At 47.8% G+C, this 23,354-nt stretch overlaps 1 long non-coding RNA gene across 4 annotated transcripts in view; it reads right to left on the bottom strand.

Moving 5' to 3' along the window:
• The window catches only part of LOC101925788 (uncharacterized), a 110,774-nt gene that overhangs the window by 59,009 nt on the left and 28,411 nt on the right, over positions 1 to 23,354 (bottom strand). The window lies entirely within an intron of this gene.

Raw genomic sequence — 23,354 nt, 5'->3', positions numbered from 1 at the left:
AAGAGAGGTGGAAAAATGGGTACAGGACTGCTACATCAGTGAGCGTAACTAATCCGATAAGCAGAGGTCCATGGGTGGTTACGCACCCTGGAAAGGAATAAGCATTAGGACCATAGAGGACACGCTAGGACTAATGCTCATCGGAAAATGACCAGGGGTGCTGGCATCCCTATGTTCTTTTTTCAGATGGGAAACGTTCCCCCCAGGCAAAATGCCCCTAAGATGTATTCTGGAGAATTCGGCCCAGTCAGAGTGTATATACCTTTTTCCCTGTCAGACTTGAAGCAAATTAAAATAGACCTAGGTAAATTCTCAGATAATCCTGATGGCTACATTGATGTTTTACAAGGGTTAGGACAATCCTTTGATCTGACATGGAGAGATACAATGTTACTGCTAAGTCAGACACTAACCCCAAATGCGGGAAGCGCCGCCATAACTGCAGCCTGAGAGTTTGGCGATCTCTGGTATCTCAGTCAGGTCAATGATAGGATGACAACAGAGGAAAGAGAACGATTCCCCACAGGCCAGCAGGCAGTTCCCAGTGTAGACCCTCACTGGGACACAGAATCAGAACATGGAAATTGGTGCCACAAACATTGACTAACTTGCGTGCTAGAAGGACTAAGGAAAACTAGGAAAAAGCCTATAAATTATTCGGTGATGTCCAGTATAACACAGGGCAAGGAAGAAAATCCTACTGCCTTTCTGGAGAGACTAAGGGAGGCATTGAGGAAGCACACCTCTCTGTCACCTGACTCTACTGAAGGCCAACTAATCTGAAAGGATAAGTTTACCAGTCAGCTACAGACATTAGGAAAAAAACCTCAAAACTCCGCCTTAGGCCCGGAACAAAACTTAGAAACCCTACTGAACTTGGCAACCTCAGTATTTTATAATAGAGATCAGGAGCAGCAGGCGGAACAGGACAAACAGGATAAAAAAATAAAGGCCACTGCTTTAGTCATGGCCCTCAGGCAAGCGGACTTTGGAGGCTCTGGAACAGGGAAAGGCTGGAAAAATCAAATGCCTAATAGCACTTGCTTCCAGTGCGGTCTACAAGGACACTTTAAAAAAGATTGTCCGAATAGAAGTAAGCCGCCCCCTCATCCATGCACCTTATGTCAAGGGAATCACTGGAAGGCCCACTGCTCCCGGGGACAAAGGTTCTCTGAGTCAGAAGCCACTAACCAGATGATCCAGCAGCAGGACTGAGGGTGCCCAGGGCAAGCACCAGCCCATGCCATCACCCTCACAGAGCCCAGGGTAAGCTTGACCATTGAGGGCCAGGGGGTTAACTGTCTCCTGGACACTGGTGCTGCCTTCTCAGTCTTACTTTTCTGTCCCGGACAACTGCCCTCCAGATCTGTCACTATCCGACGGGTCCTAGGATGAGCAATCACTAGATACTTCTCCCAGCCACTAAGTTGTGACTGGGGAACTTTACTCTCTTCATATGCCTTTCTAATTGTGCCTGAAAATGAAACTAGGCCGCATAAAACTTAGAAACTAGGCCTCATAAAAAGAACTTAAAAAAATTAACACCAGGTGGCTCTGGATAGGGTCCCACCCTGCCTCAATAGGGTCCCACCCTGATAGGGTCCCACCCTGCCAATTCCGGGAAACAACCTCATGGGGTCCCACCCTGCCAATTCCGGGGGTCCCACCCTGCCTCGAAGTTCCCGGAATCAACAACTCCAGGAAAAAACCTCATAAGGTCCTGCTCTAACCAATTAGAACAAGACACCTTGCTCAGGCCATAGACAGACCCAATTACCACGCGCCTAAAGCTTTGTTTGAATTTCGCGCCCTAAGCTGTGTTTGAACTTGTATTTGCCTATATAAACAGCCTGTAACAAGCAGTCAGGGTCCCAGGGCCAACTTAGAGCTTGGGACCCTAGCGCACTAGTAATAAATAACTCTCTGCTGTGAATCTCGTGTCGGTGATCCTTCGCGGCGACCCCTGCCCAGGAAGGAATCGACAGTTCGGTTCCAACACCAGCCACTAAGTTGTGACTGGGGAACTTTACTCTCTTCATATGCCTTTCTTTTTTTTTTTTTTTTTTTTTTTTTTTTTTTTTTTTTTGAGACGGAGTCTCACTCTGTCGCCCAGGCTGGAGTGCAGTGGCCGGATCTCAGCTCACTGCAAGCTCCGCCTCCCGGGTTCACGCCATTCTCCGGCCTCAGCCTCCCAAGTAGCTGGGACTACAGGCGCCCGCCACCTCGCCCGGCTAGTTTTTTTTTTGTATTTCTTAGTAGAGACGGGGTTTCACCGTGTTAGCCAGGATGGTCTCGATCTCCTGACCTCGTGATCCGCCCGTCTCGGCCTCCCAAAGTGCTGGGATTACAGGCTTGAGCCACCGTGCCCGGCTCATATGCCTTTCTAATTGTGCCTGAAAGCCCCACTCCTTTGTTAGGGAGAGACATCCTAGCAAAAGCTGGGGCCATTATACACTAGAATTAGGAGAAGGAAAAAGGATAAATAGCTATACAGACTCTAAGTATGCTTACCTATACCTCCACGCCCACGCAGCAATATGGAGAGAAAGGGAATTCCTAACTTCCGAGGGAACACTTATGAAACATCAGGAAGCCATTAGGAGATTATTACTGGCTGTACAGAAACCTAAAGAGGTGGCAGTCTTACTGCCGGGGTCATCAGAAAGGAAAGGGAAACAGAAGGGAACCGCCAAGCAGATATTGAAGCCAAAAGAGCTGCAAGGCAGGACCCTCCATTAGAAATCCTTACAGAAGGACCCCTAGTATTGGGGTAATCCCCTCCAGGAAACCAAGCCCCAGCACTCAGCAGGAGAAATAGAATGGGGAACCTCATGAGGATATAGTTTCCTCCCCTCAGGATGGCTAGCCATCAAAGAAGGAAAGATACTTTTGCCTGCAGCTAACCAATAGATATTACTTAAAACCCTTCACCAAACCTTTCACTTAGGCATTGATAGCACCCATCAGATGGCCAAATCATTATTTACTGGACCACGCCTTTTCAAAACTGTCAAGCAGATAGTCAGGGCCTGTGAAGTGTGCCAAAGAAATAATCGCCTGCACTTCAGACCATACATTTCAACCTCCTTCTATCTGTAACCTCCTTCTTAAGTCTGTCTCTTCCAAAATCGAAGCCATAAAACTACCAATCATTCTTCAAATGGAGCCCCAGATGCAGTCCATGGCTAAGATCTACCGCGGACCCCTGGACCAGCCTGCTAGCCCATGCTCCAATGTTAGTGACATCCAAGGCACCCCTCCCGAGGAAATCTCAACTGCACAACCCCTGCTACGCCCCAATTCAGCAGGAAGCAGTTAGAGTGGTCGTCAGCCAACCTCCCCAACAGCACTTGGGTTTTCCTGCTGAGAGCGGGGACTGAGAGACAGGACTAGCTGGATTTCCTAGGCCAACTAAGAATTCCTAAATGTAGCTGGGAAAGGTGACTGCACCTATCTTTAAACACAGGGCTTGTAACTCACCTCACACCCAACCAGTCAGGTAGTAAAGAGGGCTCACTAAAATACAAATTAGGCTAAAGCAGGAGGTAAAGATATAGTCAAATCATATATCGCCTGAGAGCACAGGGCGAGGGAAAATGATCGGGATATAAACCCAGGCATTTGAGCAGGGAGTGGCAACCCCCTTTGGGTCCCCTCCCATTGTTTGGGAGCTCTGTTTTCACTTTGTTAAATCTTGCAACTGCACACTCTTCTGGTCCGTGTTTGTTACTGCTTGAGCTGAGCTTTCGCTCACCGTCCACCACTGCTGTTCACCACCGTCCCAGACCCACTGTTGACTCTGGGCAGGGTGTCTGCTGCATTTCTGATCCAACGAGGCACCCGTTGCTGCTCCCAGTCGGGCTAAAGGCTCGCCATTGCTCCTGCACAGCTAAGTCCCAGGTTCGTCCTGATTGAGCTGAACACTAGTCACTGGGTTTCACGATTCTCTTCCATGACCCACGGCTTCTAATAGAGCTATACCACTCACCACATGGCCCAAGGTTCCATTCCTTGGAATCCGTGAGGCCAAGAACCCCAGGTCAGAGAATAAAAGGCTTGCTGCAATCTTGGGAGCAGCCCGCCCCCGTCTTGGGAGCTCTAAGAACAAAGACCTGCCTGTAACAGAGTGACGTGGTGTGATCACAGCTCACTGCAGCCTCAATCTCCTGGGCTCAAGCCACCCTCCCACCTCAACCTCCTGAGTAGCTGGGATCACAGGTGCACGCCACCATGCCTGGATAATGTTTTAAAATAAAGCATAAGGAGGCTGTCACTCTGTTTCCCAGGCTGGTCTCAAACTCCGTGGCTCAAGCAATCCTCCTGCCTCAGCCTCCCAAAGTTCTGGGATTATTGGCATGAGTCACTGCTCAGGGTCTTTATTCAACAAATTTCTGTTCAGTGCCTGTCCTGTGCCAGGCTGGGCAAGGTGCTGAAAACTGATTAGGAAGGCATACAGTTCCTGTCCTCATAGACTCACTCACATCTAAGGGAAGGCAGACAGTTAAGCTAAGCGTGCAGTGTGATGCAATTGGGGAGGGGCAGGGAGCTGTAAGAATAAATAGCAAGAAGGTAGTGGTTACAGTTTCACAACGTGAATATACCAAACAATCACCTGAATTACACAACCTAAAAACGCAACAAACATCTTATCTGTGTTCTTGGGAAATAAGGAGAATCTTTTAAAATGCTTTAGTACATAAGACCCACTGTAATAAAGATGCAAAAAATGGAATCTTCCCACCCCGTCGCACATCACTACAGACATCTAACAGATTATCTTACACGTCAGGCAGGAAGAAAACAGAACACATTATCATTTAGCGTATTCATCAGCTACACTCATTTTATTAACTTGTGCTTCAGAAGCTTACCAAGAAAGAGCTGGTGGCATAACAGGGGTGCAATTAATGCTACCATCTAGGACACTGTCCAAAGAAACACACAAGATTGGGGGAAGGTGGAATAAGGCACCTGCTTCTGAGAAGGATCATTGTCTTCGGCCTCAAAAAAAGATGACATCTCTTTAGTTAGCGTTTCTATTTTTTTTTTTTTTTTTTTTTTTTGAGACGGAGTCTTGCTCTGTAGCCCGGGCTGGAGTGCAGTGGCCGGATCTCAGCTCACTGCAAGCTCCGCCTCCCGGGTTTAGGCCATTCTCCTGCCTCAGCCTCCGGAGTAGCTGGGACTACAGGCGCCCGCCACCTCGCCCGGCTAGTTTTTTGTATTTTTAGTAGAGACGGGGTTTCACGGTGTTAGCCAGGATGGTCTCGATCTCCTGACCTCGTGATCCGCCCGTCTCGGCCTCCCAAAGTGCTGGGATTACAGGCTTGAGCCACCGCGCCCGGCCTAGTTAGCGTTTCTAATAGCATAGTTCCATAACTTCCTGAATACTATCAAAAGCAGAACTCTGGCTTGTGTGAAGAACAGACTATTGCCAGGGACCCACCCAAATGCCCTTTACCAGAAAGCAAAACACTACCCAGCCTAATGGCTGACACCTGTGACCTTCTCTGGAGGCTCCTGGAGAGCCTCTCGCCCTGACACGCTTGGGACATTCCACCCCATCCCCACTCCTGGGGAGCTGATGTCCCACTTAAGGGGTACAAAAGGTGACAGGACAATTCCGTGTTGGGATCTAGCTTGAGATCCTGGCAGTTCCGGCTGAGCCTTTCACCTGAGACTTCGCTTATCTTTTTCTTCTCTCCTTTATAGGTGTTTCCTGACCAGCCCTGCCTCAGTGAACCACATGCCCCAAATTCCTGGCTTAGGCTCTGCTTCTGGGAGAGGCCACCTAATACGGAGGCCTTTCTGGGTGGTTTTAACTCACACAGTTGCCTCTAGTTCTGGGAGTAAGTCCAACCCTGAACCGGACATCCCTTTCTTATATAAGGTCACATGGTATTATCTAGTCTCTTTCTTGCTATGAAAACTCTACCAGAAATACATTTAGAACTGGCTTTCTCAGAAGCCTAGTTCTCTCATAAATTTGAAATAAAATTTGGACAGGAACATATAATCTGTTCAATAAAAGAAGCTGCCATAAACTATAGCGCCCACTCTGGCCAGATGTGGTGGCTCATGCCTGGAATCCCAACACTTTGGGAGACAGAAGTGGGAGGATCACCTGAGGTCAGGAGTTTGAGACCAGCTTGGCCAACATAACGAAACCTGTCTCTTCTAAAAGTACAAAGAATTAGCCGAGCGTGGTGGTGAGCACCTGTAATCCCAGCTACTTGGGAGGCTGAGGCAAGAGAATCGCTTGAACCTGGGAGGCAGAGGTTGCAGTGAGCTAAGATAGTGCCACTACACTCCAGCCTGGGTGACAGAGCGAGAATCCATCTAAAAAACAAACAAACAAACAAAAAACCATAGCTCCCACTCTGGTCAGGTATGGAGGCTCACACCTGTAATCCCAACATTTTGGGAGGCTGAGGGGGAAGGATTACTTGAGACCAGCCTGGGCAATATGGCAAAACCCCTTCACTATTATTTAAAAAAAAAAAAAAGTAGATGGGGCACAGTGGCTCACACATGTAATCCCAGCACTTTGGGATGCCAAGGCGCGAGGATCATTTGAGGTCAGGAGTTCAAGACCAGCCTGGCCAACATGGTGAAACCCCGTCTCTACTAAAAATACAAAAATTAGCTGGGTGTGGTGGCAGGCACAAGTAATCCCAGCTACACAGGAGGCTGAGGCGGGAGAATCTCCTGAGCCTGGGAAGCAAAGGTTGTAGTGAGCAGAGACTACGTCTAAAAAAAAAAAAAAATTAACTTTGTAAAACAAAAAAAAATTTTTTTTTTTTTTGAGATAGAGTCTCACTCTTGCCATCCGGGCTAGAGTGCAATGGTGTGATCTTGGCTCACTGCAACCTCTGCCTCCTGTGTTCAAGCAATTCTCCTGCCTCAGCCTCCTGAGCAGCTGGGATCACAGGCGTGCACCATGCCCGGCTAATTTTTGTATTTTTAGTAGGGACGGAGTTTCACCATCTCAGCCAGGCTCGTCTTGAACTCCTGACCTCAAGCGATCTGCCCGCCTCGGCCTCCCATAGTGCTGGGATTACAGGTGTGAGCCACCGTGCCCAGCCTAAGATCGGCAGTTTTTGATCTTGTTCTTTTTTGCAGTGAGGAATCAGGTGGGGCTTTTCGAAGCTTCTAACAGTGAGAGTAGGCAAAGGGTCCAAAAGTTGCTGCTGGGTTGAGGGTGCATTGGAGAGATCAAGAGAGATTCAGAAGCAGGACAGATGTTTGTGTTAGTAATGTTAGGGGCACTTCAACCAGAGTGACTCCATCTTGAATAGGGACTGGGTAAAATGAGGTTGAGACTTGCTGGCTGCATTCCTAGGGGGTTAGACATTCTTAGTTACAGGTTGAGATAGGAGCTCACTAGATACAGGTCACAAAGACCCTGCTGATAAAACAGGATGCAGCAAAGAAGCCAGCCAAAACCAAGATGGCAACAAAAGTAACCTCTAGTAGTCCTCACTGCTCATTATATGCTAATTATCATGTATCAGCGTGCTAAAAGACATTCCCACCAGCACCACGACAGCTTAGAAATGCCACAGCAATGTCCGGAAGTTACCCTGTATGGTCTAAAAGGGGGAGGAACCCTCATTTCCAAAAAGTCCCCACCCCTTTCCTGGAAAACATAATAATCCACCCCTCGTTTAGCATATGATCAAGAGATAACCATAAAAATAGCCACCCATTGGGAGGCCAAGGGCAGGCGGATCATGAGGTCAGGAGATCAAGACCATCCTGGCTAACATGGTGAAACCCCATCTCCACTAGAAATACAAAAAAAAAAAAAGCCACCCAGCAGCTCCTGGGGCTGCTCCGCCTATGGAATAGTTATTCTTTTGTTTCTTTACTTCTCTAACAAACTTGCTTTCACTTTACTCTGGACTCACCCCAAATTCTTTATTGTATGAGATCCCAGAACCCTCTCTTGGGGTCTGGATTGGGACCCCCTTCCAGTGACAGTAATGGAAAGTCTAAAGTGTACTCAGAGGATAGTGTTGCATTCATGCTGGTTCTCCATGGCAGTCCTCACATGTCCTGTTGACTGTATGTATTTATTTTTGACAGAAGGTCTCACCCTGTCACCCAGGCTGGAGTGCAGTGGCGCTGTCACGGCTCTCTGCAGCCTCGAACTCCTGGGCTCAAACGATCCTCCCACCTTAGCTTCCTGCGCATGTGCCACCACACCCTGTTAATTTTTTTTCTCTCTTTTTGGTAGAGACAAGGTCTCATGATGTCGCCTAGGCTGGTCTTGAACTATTGGGCTCAAGCGATCGGCCTCCCAAAGCACTGGGATTAATGGCATAAACCACTGTTCCCCGCCTTGACTGTATTTAAAAGAAAGCTTAAAGTCAAACATTGTGTTCACAGAAGGAGAAAAGTATACTTTACCAAGCTTGAGCATTTATACTTATCTACAAAATTGTTTGCAAATCAGTTTATACAAAAATGTGTCATTCTCTGGATTATCACATACTGGGTGGACACAAAGAATAGTTCTGTGCTGGCACTGGGGAACTGGGAACCAGAGGCCTGACCCTGACCCCCTTCACATACACACACACACACACACACACGCACACACGCACACACACACACACACACACACACTCACACACACACACTCACACACACACCAGCTTCCTCAGAATCTCAAGGCAGGTTGGGTGCAGTGGCTCACACCTGTAATCCAAGCACTTTGGAAGGCCAAGGCAGATGGATTCCTTGAGCTCAGGAGTTCAAGACCAGCCTGGGCAACATGGCAAAACCCCATCTCTACTGAAAATACAAAAGTTAGCCAGGCATGGTGGTGTGCGTCTATAGTCCTAGCTACTCAGGAGGCTGAGGTGGGAGGATAGCTTGAGCCCAGGAGTTCAAGACAGCAGTGAGCCATGATCGTGGCGCCACTGTACTCCAGCCTGGGTGACAGAGTAAGACCCTGTCCCCCCAGCTCCCCTCAAAAAAAAAATAAATAAAATAACTCAAGGCAAATAGCACACCCAGGGTGATGCATGACATGGTGTCTACCCTTAGCTGAGCACGAGGGCAGGAAGAAACAGGGTCTGCACGCCCTACCATTTCGCGTAAGCACAGCACTCCTGAGCGTAGGAGGAGACGAAAGACAAACTCTTGACACAGCCAACCCCAGGCATGGGTGGAGAATTCCTCTCTTACAGATTCATCGTACTTATCTAACCTTGCTCGTTGTTTCAGGGGTGTCAGAAAACAGCAATGAGTATCATTGTCTCAGAGTCAGGGGCTAGTGAAATCAGGACCATGTCAGGCGATGCAATTTGGGTCCGGAAGAGACGCTTGGCAAGAAAGGGGTTTGGGTCAAGGGAATAGGTATGTTTCTTACTTAGGCAGACACCATTTAGACAACCAGAGCACAGTCATGCGTCACAGGGCTTAGCTGGGCATGGAGACACACATCACTTCTGGCTGGGGGCATCTGTGAACGTATAAACATACCCACACATCTCATAAGAACCTCGTCCTCTTGCCAAATTGTCCTCCAGCCTCTAATGTTAGAAACAAGAGAGAGTTCAATGTTAGGCTAATTCTCTTTCCCTTTTAAGGAGATGCTCTTGCCCTTGGAAGCTTGCAACATTTCCTCTTTTTTGTTTATTTATTTATTTTTTTGAGATGGAGTTTCCCTCTCGTCGCCCAGCCTAGAGTGCAGTCGTGTGATCTCGGCTCACTGCAACCTCCACCTCCCTGGTTCAAGCGATTCTCCTGCCTCACCCTCCTGAGTAGCTGGGATTACAGGTGTGCGCCACCATGCCCAGCTAATTTTTGTATTTTTAGTACAGACGAGGTTTCACCATGTTGGCCAGGCTGGTCTCAAACTCCTGACCTCAGGTGATTGGCCTGCCTCAGCCTCCCAAAGTGCTGGGATTCCAGGCGTGAGCCACTGAGCCTGGCAAGGACACTTACTATTATTTGATTAAAGTTCCCATCTGGTCCCTTCCTCATTCTCCTTCAGTAGAGGGCAGTTCTGGGTGTCTCCCTTCCTTTGGTTGTGCAGTCCTCCCAAATTAGTCACTGTCTTTTAACCTGCTTACAGCTTTGTATTTCCCCAGCAACCAGGTCCAGCATCTAGAGTTTCTCAAGAAGTGATGTGATGGCCAGGCACGGTGGCTTATGCCTGTCATCTCTTTGGGTGTCTGAGGCAGACAGATCGCTTGAACCCAGGAGTTTGAGACCAGCCTGGGCAACATGGCGAAACCCTATCTCTACAAAAAAATACAAAAAACTAGCCGAGTGTGGTGGTGCGTACCTTAGTCCCAGCTACTCAATAGGCTGAGGCAGGAGGATGATTGAGCTTGGGAGGTCAAGGTTACAGTGAGCTGTGATGGCACCACTGTAAGGCAGCCTGGGAGACAGAGTAAGAGCTTGATTCAGGAAAAAAAAAAAAAAAAGAGAGAGAGAGAAGTGATATAAGAAATAATGGTTTCATCTTTGTGGGTAAGGGATAAACAAACAGCACGTCATGAGGTGCCTGCTGGAGCCCAGGAAGAAAATGCCACCACTCCTGGGGCTCCCCAGGTGTAAGCAGCAGCTCTACCCTAAAGACAGGGCCCAAGAACAACCTCACTACCTGTGAAGCTGCCCTCCAAGTCTTCCAAAATCTGAAGGTTTAAAACAATGACCGTGTATCTGCTTATGATTTTATAGATCAGCGATTTGTGCTGGGATCAGCTTCTTTCTGCTCCGGCGTGGCGTTTCCTATGCAGCTGCCGACGTTCAGCAGGTAGGTAAACAGACTCAGCCTCTTGTTAGGAGGAGTGATAAAGTCACATTGCAAAGGAGTGTGCGTTCAATGCCAATGCCATCTTTGTCAGCAGTCCAACAGATCTGGTGACACCAGGTTTGCATGCAGAGTCCAGCTCTTACCCTGTCCGATGCCTGGCAGTGTAGTTCTTCCTCCACAAAGAGCCCAGTCTTTCTCAAGGCCTAGGTCTGTCCCCGACACATCACTTTTCAGTCTGCTCAGGACTGTATCAGCCAACGTTTGTATAACACTTCCTGTTTCCAGAACTGTTGCAAGCACATTTAATGAGCACAGCAATCCTCATGAAGTTGGTACTATCATCATTTCTGTGCTATAGGTGAGGAAACCGACGCATAGAGAGTCTAAGTAATTTCCCCTGGGTTCACACGGTTAACAAATACAGCTGAGATTGTTGGGCTTTGGAGTCCACTCTCTTAAGTGCTCTACTGCTGTTTGGTGTGTTTGAAGCTCAGAGATGTTCAAAGTGTTCTCTTCCTTGGCATTCCTTCCCCCTTCCTTTGTATTCCAAGGGAACCCAGCTAAGGGATTCTTGGGGAACAGTGGCTGTAGCAGATGTCCCTGACTCTCTCTGTCCCTACAACTGCCTCTCTGAAGTAAGACAGCAGCCAGGGAGGCAATCACACAGGACTTGGCAAGTACATCTGAGATCCAGGGCTCCTTGGGGAAAGGAGCAGGTGAGGACTTGCTTTGTTTTGGTGCTGAGGTGGGAGACTGTCACTAGGGACCAGCAGCAGAAAGGAGAGCTTGCCTGGTCTTGCATTCCGGGGAAACATGCAGCCTCTGGGAGTTTCCCAAGAGGACTCAGCCAGAGTAGACTGGAGGCTGGGGAGGCATGCACAGCTTCAGAGTACCAGCTGGAGGTCACTGGGTGGCACTGCCCTCACCACACACCCATGCCTACACACACATACGATCTCAGTTACGTCCTCTGTTTCTTAATCCAGTTCTCAGTGCTTTCATAGAGTATAAAGTTGACTTCAAATAAGTGATCATGTGACCAGGCAGTGAGACTGGCATCCGAGATCTTGCCGCTGGAACTGTCCATTTGGGACAACACCATTGTATTGCTGCCACCAGGGATCTGCCACCAGCCCAGTGGACTCTTGATCTATCCATGCACAGTTGTAAGAAACTCTGTTTATCTTGGCCAGGTGCAGTGGCTCATGCCTGTAATCCCAGCAGTCTGGGAGGCAGAGGTGAGCAGATCACAAGATCAGGAGATTAAGACCATCCTGGCTACCACGGTGAAACCCCATCTCTACTAAAAATTAAAAAAAAAAATTAGCCGGGAGCAGTGGTGGGAACCTGTAGTCCCAGCTACTCAGGAGGCTGAGGCAGGAGAATGGCGTGAACCCGAGAGGCGGAAGTTGTAGTGAGCTGACATCGTGCCACTGCACTCCAGCCGGGGTGACAGAGCAAGACTCTGTCTCAAAAACAAAAAGAAAAAAGAAACTCTGTTTATCTCTGCATCTCTGTATCAATCTCTCAAGATTCGAAGTCCCAGGAGCACCCAGGTGGCAGACGCTGCCCTGTGCTTGTGTTCTGGCTGCCATGAGCAGGGAGAGGGCCATCAGTCCTTCAGCTTCCCTGGCAGGAGGGGGACCCTTCCCTCTATGTATTCAACAATTGCAAACACTATCATGTTGTGCAACCATCACCACTGTCCATCTCCAGAATTGTTTCATCATGCATAACAGAAACTTTGTACTCATTAAACACTAGGCCAGACACCGTAGCTCATGCCTGTACTTTGGGAAGCCAAGGCAGGTGGATCACTTGAGCACAGGAGTTCGAGACCAGCCTGGCCAACATGGTGAAACCCCGTCTCTACCAAAACTACATAAAAATTAGCCAGGCCTGGTGGCATGCGCCTGTAGTCCCAGCTACTCCTTGGGAGACTGAGGTGGAGGGATCACTTGACTCTGGGAGGTTGAGGCTGCAGTGAGCTGTGGTCGTACCCCTACACTCCAGCCTAGAGAACAACAGAGCAAGACTCCATCACTAAAAAATAAATAAATAAATAAATAAATAAATAAATAATTTTTTTTTTTTTGAGACGGAGTCTCGGTCTGTTACTCAGGCTGGAGTGCAGTGGCGCGATCTCGGCTCACTGCAACCTCCACCTCCCTGGTTCAAGCGATTCTCCTGCCTCAACCTCCTGAGTAGCTGGGATTATAGGCACGCGCCATCGCACCCAGCTAATTTTTGTATTTTTAGTAGAGATGGGGTTTCACCATGTTGCTCAGGCTGGTCTTGAACTCCTGACCTTGTGATCCGCCCGCCTTGGCCTCCCAAAGTGCTGGGATTACAGGCATGAGCCACTGTGCCCGGCCTAAAATATATAAATTTAAAAATGAATTTAGCAAGATCTCAAAACACAGATAATTACACAAACCATTGCATTTCTATATATCAGCAATGAAAAAATAAAGAAATGAAACTTTAAAAACAAGGTTGTTTACAATAACATCAAAAAGCACCAAACAGAGGGCGGGTGCAGGCGCGGAATCTTTCCCACGGCCCCCTGTTGGAGCCCGGCGAGCCGCACGAAGGGGAAGGTAGAATTAGAAGATCACGTGATGTTGGAGTAGGGGGATTTATCTTGGTGACTTGGGGAAGCTGGTTTCATTGGAGGTATAATTATGCAAAGCAAATAATCCAGGAAAGAATTGCCAGAGAAGGAATGAAAAATAAGATCTATGAAACCACCCACTTTGATCCTGAAAGAAAACCAACGGCAACAGCAGCAATCAAACAGGGTATAGAAAACCAGACCCCCTGAAGTCAGCGTGAACGAAACTAAGATCAATCACATAAGACATTTTATGGACAATAAGTTCTTAATCAAGTAAATAAAGTATGTTTAAGTTGAAAAAAAAAAGGACCAAATGCCTAGGTATACATTTACGGAAAAATGAGCACAATTGCATACTGAAAACTATGAAATATTATTGAGAAATTCACCCAAATACATGGAGCTATATATAATGTTTCTAGATATCCCATTTACCCAAATTAATCTATAATGTGATCCCAACCAAATCCCAACAGGATTTTTGTAGAAATAACAAGTGGCTTCTAAAACATTTGGAACTGCAAAAGGCCAAGAATAGCCAAGGCAATACTGAAGAAATCCCACAAAGCCAGAGGCCTTACATCACCAGATATCCAGATGTTTACATAGCTACAGTAATGAAGGCAATGTGGTGTTGCCACAATGATAGACTGACCCAAGGAAAGCAGTAGTGTCCAGACAAGATGAAGAAAACTAAGAGAACCGTCCCCAGAACTACCCTGAAAGAATAACTAAAGGAAGCTCTTTGAACAGGAAGGAAATGATAAAAGAAGAAAACATGGGACATGGGGAATAAAGAAAACAATGGAGCCGGGTGTGGTGGCTCACGCCTGTAATCCCAGAACTTTAGGAGGCCAAAGCGGGTGGATCACTTAAGGCCAAGAGTTCAAGACCAACCTGGCCAACATGGTGAAACCCCATCTCTACTAAAAATACAAAAATTATCTGGGTGTGGTGGTGCACACCTGTAATCCCAGCTACTCGGAAGGTTGAGGCGAGAGAATCGCTTGAACCCGGGAGGCAGAGGTTACAGTAAGCTGAGATCATGCCACTGCACACCAGCCTGGGTGACAGAGTGAGACTCTGTCTTTTTTTTTTTTTTTTTTTTTTTTTTTGAGACGGAGTCTCGCTGTGTCGCCCAGGCTGGAGTGCAGTGGCCGGATCTCAGCTCACTGCAAGCTCTGCCTCCCGGGTTTTTACGCCATTCTCCTGCCTCAGCCTCCCGAGTAGCCGGGACTACAGGCGCCCGCCACCTCGCCCGGCTAGTTTTTTGTATTTTTTAGTAGAGACGGGGTTTCACCGTGTTAGCCAGGATGGTCTCGAACTCCTGACCTCATGATCCGCCCGTCTCGGCCTCCCAAAGTGCTGGGATTACAGGCTTGAGCCACCGCGCCCGGCCGACTCTGTCTCTTAAAAAACAAACAAACAACAAACAAAAACAGAATGCTAAAAGTAAAATAACCTACAGGAAGGCAGGAGAAAAAGGTGATGGTAGGGCAGGTAGAGGGTGGAGGGAAGAAATAGCAAGCCAGGCAAAGAGGAACGCAGAAGCAAGAATGGGGCGAGACAGCAACATGCACATGTGGGGCCTACAAGACAGTAGGTGATGCTGTTGCAGAAAATATAAGGCAAGAATCTTACTAGAGCAGCAGGCGAGGTCCAGCTCACTGGGAGCCATGAATGAGAGGTGTCAGAGCTCGGGCTTATTTTCTAGATGCTGGGCCTGAGGACAAAATTCAACTTGTGAATTCCCTGTGAGAATTTTGTTTTTCAAAATCAGTAGGCCCCAGCTACTCTCCTGCTATTTCATCTACACAGAGTCTGCCACTTTCAAATCTTCCAGCTGAGCCTTTGGCATTTACCTCCACACTTTGAAATTACATGTGTGCATTGATAATTATGTTTTAGATATCTACCAATGTCTCCCAGGGAAGATGAGGATCCGGCTCCCAGCCCTGCCCCACCCTCTCACACGTGCACATTTCCTTCGTACGCATTTCCTACACACGTTTTTCCTCTGCTCTCACTCAACAACAATCAACACAGAAGACTTCTGTGACCAGATGTGTGCGGATCTCTCCCTGCCAACAAGCAGGCAATCAATTCTGCAGCGGACACCAGCTGGGTGTCCTCTAATTCAGTTCACTTCTGAGACCATCTGCCTGGAGACGGCATCAGACCACGGGTTGAGGGCTCAGTCACACAAGACTGCTCCCTCCCACTTCCAATTCCCATCGCAACCCCCAGCGGTTGTGTTACTTGTGCTACTGACTAACTGGCTATACATTTGGGTTCCCATGACTCACTCCTCAAGTTCAATTAAATTGCTAGAGCAGCTCACAGAGGCAGGAAACACTTAAGTTTACCAGTTTAATTGTAAAGGACACAGATGAAGAAATGCATAGGGCAAGGTATGAGGAAGAGACACGCAGCTTCCATGCCCTTCCTGGGCACCCCACCCTCCTGGAACTTCCACATGCTCCGCTATCCAGAAACTCCCCAAACTCTGTCTTCTTGGGCCTTCTATGAAGGCTTCATTGGATAGGCACGATTGACAACCGTGTAGAATTGAGATTAAACAAAAATGGTTTGACCGGGCATAGTGGCTCATACCTGTAATCCCAGCACTTTGGGAGGCCAAGGCAGGTGGATCACCTGAGGTCAGGAGTTTGAGACCAGACTGGCCAACATGGTGAAACCCCATCTCTATTAAAAATACAAAAATAGCTGCAGGTGGTGGCACACACCTGTAATCTCAGCTGCTTGGGAGGCTGGGGCAGTAGAATTGCTTGAACCCAGGAGGCAGAGGTTGCAGTCAGTCAAGATCATGCCACTGCACTCCAGCCTGGGCAACAGGAGGGAAACTCAGTTTCAAAAAAAAAATTAGCTTCTCATTTATGATAAAATAACGTTTTTTTTCCAAAATGTTGACATTTTCAAGAAGTTAAAAAAAAAGTCTTCCCATTAATGAGTATACAGAAAAAAATAAAAAAGAAACTTCTTAAAACCCTGAAAAGCAGTAGGTTCTAACTGTGTGAATCACAAGTGCTAATAATCCATTTTCTGACTGATCTAGAATATCCGGTTCATATTCAAATTTAAGCCATCAACTGTATTTTCTTTTTCCAAACTCGGTTTCTACTCAGCTTCAACTCAATACATAAATTTGTCTTTTTATAACTCTTGAAATACAACTGAAACAATTTTCATCATTGCTTTTCTTCATAAAATAATTAATCATCTAAAAATGGTTTTGATTGAAATGACAGAAACAACCTCTGATACATAATTAGAACATCTAATACATTTTGATTCGGAACTTGCTTGACATTCATGCCAATTTCAGATACTGAGAAATAAACTGATTTTAGTAAAAATGTGTTTTTACAAAATGCTTACACATGGTTTAGAACATACAGTACTTGAAGTTTTGATATCTTGGTTTTGCAAATCCGTAATCCATAGTTCATCTTATGTGAAAAGCATGTATATATACTTTTAAAGCCTTTGATTGAAGTTAAGGATAACTTTATAGTTTTAAAATATCTAATGAAGCATATTTCAGCTAAAAAGAAAAATTTACGTTTTTATTAGGGAAAATTTCAAATATATACAAAAGTAGAGACAATATTGTAATGAACCCTCATATGCCCATTATGCAGCCCCAACAATGATCCACTCACAGCCAATTCATTTCATCTGTGTCCCCAGCCACTCTCCACTTCCGGCCCAGACTTGGTTATTTTTAAAGAATCCCATATATCATATTCTTTTGTTTGTAAATATTCAGTATGTATTACTAACAATAAGAACACTTTTTTTTTTTTTTTTTGAGATGGAGTCTCGCTCTGTCGCCCAGGCTGGAGTGCAGTGGCCGGATCTCAGCTCACTGCAAGCTCCGCCTCCCGGGTTTACGCCATTCTCCTGCCTCAGCCTCCCGAGTAGCTGGGACTACAGGCGTCCGCCACATCGCCCGGCTAGTTTTTTGTATTTTTTAGTAGAGACGGGGTTTCACCGTGTTAGGCAGGATGGTCTCGATCTCCTGACCTCGTGATCCACCCGTCTCGGCCTCCCAAAGTCCTGGGATTAGAGGCTTGAGCCACCACGCCCGGCAAGAACACTTTTTTAAAATAACCATAATGCTACTATCACACATTTTCTTTCTTTCTTTCTTTTCTTTTGAGACAGAGTCTCACTCTGTCTCATAGGTTGGAGTGCAGTGGCGTGATCTCGGCTTACTGCAACCTCCGCCTCCTGGGTTCAAGCGATTCTCCTGTCTCAGCCTCCTGAGTAGCTGGGATTACAGGCACCCGCTAACACCCCAGGCTAAATTTTGCATTTTTAGTAGAGACGGGGTTTCGCCATATTGGCCAGGCTGGTCTCAAACTCCTGACTTCAGGTGATCTGCCTGCCTCGGCCTCCCAAAGTGCTGGGATGACAGGTGTGAACCACTGCACCCAGCCTCTTTCTTTTTTAAAATAGAGATGGAGTCTCATTAGGTTGCCCTGGCTGGTCTCAAACTCCTCGGCTCAAGATATCATCTTGCCTCTGCCTCCCAAAGTGCTGAATTACACTGTGAGCCACCACACCTTGCCACACATTTTAAAAGTTAACAATTCCTTAGATTTATCAAACATCCAGCTCAATTTTCCTGATTCAAAAAATAGAATTTTAAGATGACAAATCAATGAGGAAGTCAACATTACATTAAAAACCATTGCAGCCAGGCACGGTGGCTCACGCCTGTAATCCCAACACTTTGGGAGGCCAAGGCAGGTGGATCACTTGAGGTCAGGAGTTCGAGACCAGCCTGGCCAACATGGTGAAACCCCATCTCTAGTAAAAATACAAAAATTAGCCGGGTGTGGTGGCGAGCACCTGTAATCCCAGCTACTCTGGAGGCTACGGAAGGAGAATCTCTTGAGCCCGGAAGGTCGAGGCTGCAGTGAGCCAAGAGTGTGCCACTTCACTCTAGCCTGGGCAACAGAGTGAGACTGTCTCAAAAAAAAAAAAAAAAATGCAAAAGATGGACTTCCAGCATGAGAACGCTGCAGCCCCACTTTCCAGGGAAAGTGGACTCCAACCTGGTCAACATGGCAAAACCCTGTCTCTACCAAAAATACAAAAATTAACCAGGTGTGGTGGCATGTGCCTAGACACTTCTAAGTAAACAAAAAGAGGATTTGTTGCTAGCAGACACACATTACAAGAAATATTAAAGGAATCTTCAGGCTGAAAGAAGATGGTAATTCAAATACACATGAGACAAAAAAAAAAAACACCTCTGGTAAAGGAAATTCTGTAATTATAAAAAACAGTATAATTTTATAATTATATATTATATAATTATATTTACATACAGTCATCCCTTATTATACATGGGGGATTGGTTCCAGGACTGCCTGTATAACCAAACCAAATCCGCACATACTCAAGTCCCATAGTTAGCACTGAAAAACCCATGAAAAGTTGGCCCTCTGTGTATGCAAGACCCTGTCTGTGCGAAAATAAAAATAAATTAGACGGGTAGAGTGGCACATGCCTATACCCCTGGTTCCTCGGGAGGCTAAGGCAGGAGGATCACTTGAGCGCAGGAGTTTAAGACTGCAGGAGCCGGGCATGGTGGCTCAAGCCTGTAATCCCAGCACTTTGCGAGGCCGAGGTAGGCAAATCACAAGGTCAGGAGATCGAGACCATCCTGGCTAACATGGTGAAATCCCATCTCTACTAAAAATACAAAAAATTAGCTGGGCGTGATGGCACACACCTGTGATCCCAGCTACTTGGGCGGCAGAGGCAGAGAATCGCTTGAACCCGGGAGGTGGAGGTTGCAGTGAGCCGAGGTCATGCCACTACACTCCAGCTTGGGCAACAGAGTGACACTCATCTCAAAAAAAAAAAAAAAAGACTGCAGGATCCATGATTGCACCACTGCACTACAGCCTGGACAACAAGAGTGAGACTCTGACTTAAAAAAAAATAACAAGAAAGAAAGAAAAAAGTAATGCAGGGCTCCAGGGATGGCCTGTATACATAGCTGAACAGGTGTGCAGCTGATAGAGATCTGGGCCTCAGATGGAGACCAATTCAGGAGTCACAAACAGAAAGCTGGTTGTTGAAACCATGAGAGCAAAGAGTTGCAAGCTGGAGTTACTGGGAGCTAAGTGTCAAATTCAGAGAGACAGATGCAGCAGAATTAGAACTGGAAAATGTGGACTCCCTTTGGAAGGATGATTGCTAGTGACTTCAGTGGGTACAATTTCAATGGCATGGTAGGTAAGGAAGTCAGATGCAAAAAGAAGTGGAGACAGAATAGACTCTCTACCAAGAACTTGAACGAAAGAAAAAGAGAATAACTACGAAGTGGGCCAGCTCAATGGCATTTTTTGTTTGTTTTGCTTCGATTTGCCTTTTAGGATGAGCTATTTGGGGCATATTCGAAGGCTGTGATAAGGACCTTGCAGAGGGCGCAGGCAGGGCTGCTGAAGCAAGAGCTGAAGAGTAGCCGGGCGCGGTGGCTCACGCCTGTAATCCCAGCACTTTGGGAGGCCGAGGCGGGCGGATCACAAGGTCAGGAGATTGAGACCACGGTGAAACCCCGTTTCTACTAAAAATACAAAAAAAATTAGCCGGGCGCGGTGGCGGGCGCCTGTAGTCCCAGCTACTCAGGAGGCTGAGGCAGGAGAATGGCGTGAACCCGGGAGGCGGAGCTTGCAGTGAGCCGAGATTGCGCCACTGCACTCCAGCCTGGGCGACAGAGCGAGACTCTGTCTCAAAAAAAAAAAAAAAAAAAAAAAAGAGCTGAAGAGTGGGAGGTCACAGTGAAGAGGCTGGCTGTCCCTGGGAGGAGGAGAGTCTGGAGCAATAAGGTGAGGGTGCATGGGCATGATCATGCTGTGAGCAGAGGACTAACTGCCCTTTTGTTCCGGGCTCTTTTCAAGAATGTTGGTATAGGCCGGGTGTGGTGGCTCATTCCTGTAATCCCAGCACTTTGGGAGGCCGAGACGGGCAGATCACGAGGTCAGGAGATCAAGACCATCCTGGCTAACATGGTGAAACCCGTCTCTACTAAAAATACAAAATACTAGCCGGGTGTGGTGGTGGGTGCCTGTAGTCCCAGCTACTCAGGAGGCTGAGGCAGGAGAACGGCGTGAACCCAGGAGGCGGAGCTTGCAGTGAGCCGAGATTGCGCCATTGCACCCTAACCTGGGTGACAGAGCGAGACTCTGTCAAAAAAAAAAAAAAAAAAAAAAGAACGTTGGTATAGCAAACTGCCTTGGAAGATAAAGATAGTGCCTCCCTCTGGAGCAGAGGGCCCATTTCCTCACTGTCCAACATAATAAAGATAATGTCTCCCTCTTAGACAAGGGCAGGTTTGCTTGCAGCCCATTATAAAAGATTGTGGTTCCCTTATCTCAGGGATTCTCAGCTGTCCTGCAATGGCATGGTAGGTAGGTTGTGTGTGCAACACCCACCTGGGCCTCTCTGTCTGACCCTCATGGGGCTTGAGGAGTAAAGAGAAGTGACACAAACATGATGTCTATGTTGCTTGCTGCACCATGAATAATAAAGTCCTTCGTCTCTGATCCAGTAGTCTTGTGTCTTCTACCAGCATCCACAGAACTATGGCAGGCTCATTGGTTAGCTTGTAAGTAGAGCAAAATCTGCACAGTTCTTAACAAAAGATGACTTTGAACTTAAGGGCATGGGAAGTTGAAGGTCACTCCTGATGGGCTCCATTTTCTCACAGGTATGGCTGGGAAAAGAGGAGGCTTGAGGAAAGAAGTAAGTTCTAGAATCATTGTTGAGCAGGAGAGAAGCTGGAGCTGAGCAAGGATAAGGAAATGGCTGATGTTGAGAGCCAGCTGAGGCCAAACTTGTGTTCCCAATTCACTCTGGAATGAGCTACCCCCTGCCCACAACCCCCATGGCACTCAGCCAGGCCAGGGGCAGGCAGCACAGGAGAGGCAGAGGCAAGAGTGAATCCAGGTCAGAGTTTTGCTGGGCAGAAAGCCAGGAACACAAGAATCTGGGTTACTGATGCGGGAGTAGCTCAGATTATAACCCAGGGAGTCCTGCCTAGATAGGAAAGAAAGCTGCTGAGAGAGGATTGGCCCACTGGGAGAAAATGGAAGGATGGAGACCCTGGAGGTCCTGTGAGGCTGAAGATGGGAGGAAGGAGAACTCCAGGTGTGTGGATAGGAGACTTTGGTGTGAGGGGAGTACTGCCATTTAAGACACTGGAGGTGGACCCGGATCATTAACACAGATGGGGGGGTTAACTCCCACACAGGAGGAGAGGACTCTCTCCCCAACCCTTAAGACTGGAGTCCTGAGGCCTGCTGCAGTGGCTAGTGCATGTAATTCCAGCCATTTGGGAGGCCTAGGTGGGCAGATCACCTGAGGTCAGGAGTTTGAGACCAGCCTGGCCAACATGGTGAAACCCCCCTCCCAACTAAAAATACAAAAAAATTAGCCAGGTGTGGTGGTGCACTCCTGCTGTAATCCCAGCTACTGGGGAGGCTGAGACAGGAGAATCACTTGAACCCAGGAGGTGGAGGTTGCAGTGAGCCAAGATGACGCCACTGCACTCCAGCCTGGGTGACAGAGTGAGACTCCGTCTCAAAAAAAAAAAAAAAAAAAAAAGACTGGAGTCCTGGCAGGGAGAGGCTGGGCTGTGGTGGGGGCCAAGTTTGTAGGTGGAAAGTTAAATAAATTACTAATGAATGATTCTCCTTTTCTCCATGAAGTAGAAGGTAAGGCACTTACTGAGAACAAGGACTAGGAGGGGGATTTATGGGCACAGAGAGAGGGTCTGAGGAAATGTGAGAAGCCAATGATCAGGGGATAAGTAACATCTACAGGAATTTTGACAAGCAAATCCATAAAGATTGAAATGAAAGTCTTGACACCATCAATTCCAAGTAGTGCCCATCTGCAGGGTAGCAAGGTAAGCCTGGCTCTGCTGAGCAGTCTTGGGGTGAAGGAAAGAACTGGCGGCCCAATCTGAGTGACCTCCAGTGACCCTGACTTGGTAGGAGAACTGAGCCTGGATGGACTGAATGGCCATTCCTGACCACAGGCCCAGGCCCTGGGAGGTTTTCGGGAAGCCTTGCAATCGGACAGGTACCTGTTGCTGCACCCTCGGATACATGAAGAACAGATTAGAGCAGAAAGCACGTGACACGGTAGCGTAGGTCCTTCTCATCCTTGCAGCCTCCTGACAGTTAGGGGTCTGGGGCATGTCACAGCTTTCTGAATAGTGCCCACTGGAGCACACCAATCTCACCCACCACTCACTGCCTGGGAGTGCTCCACTTAGCACGGGGGCTGAGCTTCCCAGCCCTTTCTGATGCTGGAGCCTGCTAGACCAGGGGTCCCCAATCCCAAGCCTGGTCCGCGACCTGTTAGGAACCCTGCCTCGCAGCAGGAGGTGAGTGGCGGGCGAAGGAGTATTACCGCCTGAGCTCCGCCTCCTTCAGATCAGCCGCAGCATTAGTCTCAAAGGAGCGCGAACCCTTTTGTGAACTGCGCATGCCAGGAATCTAGGTTGCGGGCTCCTTATAAGAGAATCTTAACTCATGTCTGATGATCTGAGGCGGAACAGTTTCATCCCCAACCCCCTCACCCCCACCCCTGTCCGTGGAAAAACTGTCTTCCAGGAAACCAGTCCCTGGTACCAACAAGTTTGGGAACCTGCTGTGCTGAACCTTTCAGGTGGTCTCTCTGACTGGCCTCGTTCTGTGAAAGGAACTCAATGCGATTGAGGGGACTGGCCACCCTGGATGGTCACCAAATAAGCGCTGACAGCCTCAGTTTCCCCACGCAACACATCAGGGCAGGCTCCCCACCTCACCCCCTTTTGCCCTCTCTACCGCCAGCCCAGAGACTGAGCTGTTGGGGTTTGCTCCTTCATCCTGCCCGCCCCCTCCCAGCTGTCCTGGTGTCCGCAGACTGACAGGTCTG

This window comes from Macaca fascicularis, chromosome 16 (genome assembly GCF_037993035.2).
Source record: "Macaca fascicularis isolate 582-1 chromosome 16, T2T-MFA8v1.1".
In the NCBI taxonomy this organism is placed as follows: domain Eukaryota; kingdom Metazoa; phylum Chordata; class Mammalia; order Primates; family Cercopithecidae; genus Macaca; species Macaca fascicularis.
This window is presented reverse-complemented; position numbering and strand designations above follow the sequence as displayed.